At 40.6% G+C, this 3,865-nt stretch overlaps 1 pseudogene; it reads right to left on the reverse strand.

The window, feature by feature from the left end:
- Positions 1–2,763: 2,763 nt before the first annotated feature.
- Positions 2,764–2,988, reverse strand: LOC136122537 (small nuclear ribonucleoprotein G pseudogene; annotated as a pseudogene).
- Positions 2,989–3,865: the final 877 nt, after the last annotated feature.

Consider the following 3,865-nt stretch of genomic DNA (forward strand, 5'->3'; position numbering starts at 1 on the left):
TTACGTCCGGAGTGGGGCGCACCACCTCTCCGGAACCTGCACGGCTCCCGTTGCGGTTCCGGTCGGAATTACTGGGTGGCGCACGCCGACTTGGCGGCGCAGGTAGTGAGAGTGCTCGGGTCTTGCGGAAGGGTATGGACTTCGCGACGGTCCCGCGGTGACAAAAGAAGTGGGTAAGATCCAGTGATAGCAGCCTCTTGCCGCCGCCCCTCGGGAAACTTCTCCAGCCCTTCCAATCACTTTCCTCACCCTCCTCTGAAAATTTTCTAACATTTATTGCGAGACAGATCTACTGGTGACCAATGCCCTCAGTTTTTGTCTGAGAAATTATTTCTTCACTTTTGAAGGAAAATTTTGCCAAACAAAGTTCTAAGTTTTTTTTTTTCCTTTAGGTACTTTAAATATCGCTTCACTCTTTTCTTTTTAACTCAAAAAGATCGTGTCTTTAATTGGACAAATTAGTTACTCTTTGTCATGCAACAAACACATTGGGCTCTTGTGCTGGTAGTTTGTCTTGGTCATGACTTATTCTTGCAAAACCATCCCTTACATATGAAAGATATTTTCCCCAATGCAAGAAAAATAATCTGGATCAATAACAAAGTCAAAGCCATAGGTGTTTTAGGACATTCTTGAAAACAGGATTCAACAGTACTAACAGCCTATTTCTTTACCAATTATCTTCCTTTTTCATAACTGTGCTGTCCCTGCCCTATTCTACTCTGCAAAAATTAATTAATTAATTTAATTAAATAAGAAAAAAAAATCTTTTTAAGATCAAGTTTTCCATTGGCACAGACCTATTTGGAAAGAACCCGAGAGACAGTGGAACGCTGGGTCTCTCCCAAATCACTTAACTACTCTGTATCATATCAATAATCTAATCACAGCCGAGTTCTTCGGTCAAACGATTGCCAACCATAAGTGAAAAAAGCTGCTTCACTCTTTTCTTGCTTGCATGTTTCCCGACGAGAAGCCATAAATTTCCCCTTTCTCCTCCAGACCTTCATTAGAAAAACATTAAAGCACACTGAAGGAACTTTCCTGGTGGTGCGGTGGTTAAGAATCTGCCTGCCAAAGCAGAGGACACGGGTTTGAGCCCTAGTTGGGGAAGATCCCACATGCTGTGGAGCAACTAAGCCTGTGCACCACAACTACTGAGCCTTCGCTCTAGAGCCCATTCTCTGAAACAAAGAGAAGCTACCACAATGAGAAGCCCGTGCACCACAACGAAGAGTAGCCCCTCCGCAACTAGAGAAAGCCCGCGCAACAACAAAGTCCCAACACAGCCAAAAATAAATAAATAAATTTATAAAAAACAAAACAGGGCTTCCCTGTTGGCGCAGTGGTTGAGAGTCCGCCTGCTGATGCAGGGGACACGGGTTCGTGCCCCGGTCTGGGAAGATCCCACATGCCGCAGAGCGGCTGGGCCCGTGAGCCATGGCCGCTGAGCCTGCGTGTCCGGAGCCTGTGCTCTGCAACAGGAGAGGCCACAACACTGAGAGGCCCGCGTACTGCAAAACAAACAAAAAACAAAACACACTGAAGAACTGAAAAAAACAATACAATGAATACCTATATTCCCTCTACCTAAATTTAGTGTGTTATATTTTTCTAAAGTTGATATATATTACAGCATATATAATATTTTTACTAAATTATTTAAAAGTTGTAGAGATCAAAACCAGAGTTTTTCAAAATTTCACACTTGTTCAAAATGTTTCTAAACAAAATCCAGTTAATGTTTACACATTATATTTGGTTATTAAAACTTTTTCAGGATCAATTCCTCCATTACTTTCTTCATTACTTTTTTTTTTGGCCCTGCCTTGTGGCTTGTGGGATCTTAGTTCCCCTATCAGGGATTGAAACTGTGCCCTGGGCAGTTAAAGAAGGGAAACCTAACCACTGGACCACCAGGGAATTCCCCATTACAATTTTTTTTTGAAGAGTCTAAACCAGTTGTTTTGCAAAAGGTCCTACTTAAAAAAAAAATTTAATTTATTTATTTTTGGCTGTGTTCGGTCTTCGTTGCTGCACGCAGGCATTCTCTAGTTGTGGGGAGCATGGGCTATTCTTCGTTGTGGTGCGAGGACTTCTCATTGTGGTGGCTTCTCATTGCAGAGCATGGGCTCTAGGGTGCTTGTGCTTCAGTAGTTGTGGCACACGGGCTCAGTAGTTGTGGCTCACGGGCTCTAGAGCACAGGCTCAGTAGTTGTGGTGCATGGGCTTAGTTGCTCCACGGTATGTGGGATCTTCCCGGACCAGGGCTTGAACCCATGTCCCCTGCACTGGCAGGTGGATTCTTAACCACTGTGCCACCAGGGAAGCCCCCTCTTTTTTTTTAAGTATAGTTGATTTATAGTATTTCAGGTATACTGAAAGTGTACCAGCAAAGTGATTCAGTTATAGGTATACATATACATACATATACTTTTTCAGATTCTTTTCCACTGTACATTTTTACAAGATATTCAATATAGTTCCCTGTGCTATACAGTAGGTCCTTGTTGTTTATGTATTTTATATATAGTAGTGTGTAATTGTTAATCCCAAATTCCCAATTTATCTCTACCCCCCTTCCCCTTTGGCAACGATAAGTTTGTTTTCTTTTTGTTTGTTTGTTTCTTTTTGACTATTACAAAAGTTTATTTAGCAAAAAAGTTCAGTAAGAAAATGTACATGACTCAGATTTTATCATAATAAAATGTGGAGAGGGGACACATAGAAGCAGTTGATTTCTCTGGTGAACACAGCCATTGTTCATACTTGTTCCAAGGCTTCTAACATGATGATACTATTTCCTCGTATTACCACCATTCCAGTATTGTTCTGTTGCTCACTAGTTGCCATCTCCACACATTCATCTATCACAAAATTCATAAAGGGATTGAATCCCTACAGTATTCCTTGGACATGTCTGCCACCATTTAATTTTTATGATAAATTCTTGTCCATAAATTTCTTCAACTCAGGAGGGTGAGCTTTGCTTATGATGTCTACTCAGCAAGCTCAAAGATGCCTCCAAACAGAATTTGAGTCATCCCTCATGCTCCAGCAGTAGCCATGTTTGTTTTCTATGTCTGTGAGTCTATTTCTGTTTCGTAAATAAGTTCATTTGTGTCATTTTTTTAGATGCCACATATAAGTGATATGATATTTGTCTTTGTCTAATATACTTAATTTAGTATGATAATCTCTAGGTCCATCCATGTTCCTGCAAATAGCATTATTTCTTTCTTTTTTATGGTTGAGTAGTATTCCATTGTGTGTGTGTGTGTGTGTGTGTGTATATTATATATATATATATAATATATATGCCACATTTTCTTTATCTGTTACTCTGTTGGTGGACATTTAGGTTGCTTCCACATCTTGGCTATTGTAAATAGTGCTGCTATGAACACTGGGGTGTGTGTATCTTTTCCAACTAGAGTTTTTGTCTTTTCTGGATATATGCCCAGGAGTAGGTTTGTTGGATCACATGGCAACTCTATTTTTAGTTTTGTAAGGAACCTCCATACTGTTCTCCATAGTGGGTGTAGCCATTTACATTCCCAGCAACAGTGTAGGAGGGTTCCCTTTTCTCCATACCCTCTCCAGCATTTATTATTTGTAAACTTTTTTTTTTTTTCCATGCCATGCAGCTTGTGGGATCTTAGTTCCCTGAGTAGGGATTGAACCCTGGCCCCGGTAATGAAATCGCTGAGTCCTAACCACTGGATCACCAGGGAATTCCATATTTGTATACTTTTTGCTGATGGTCATCCTGACCAGTGTAAGTTGGTACCTCATTGTAGTTTTAATTTGTATCTCTCTAATAAATAGTGATGTTGAACATCTTTTCATGTGCCTTTTGGCCATC

This window comes from Phocoena phocoena, chromosome 4 (genome assembly GCF_963924675.1).
Source record: "Phocoena phocoena chromosome 4, mPhoPho1.1, whole genome shotgun sequence".
NCBI lineage: Eukaryota > Metazoa > Chordata > Mammalia > Artiodactyla > Phocoenidae > Phocoena > Phocoena phocoena.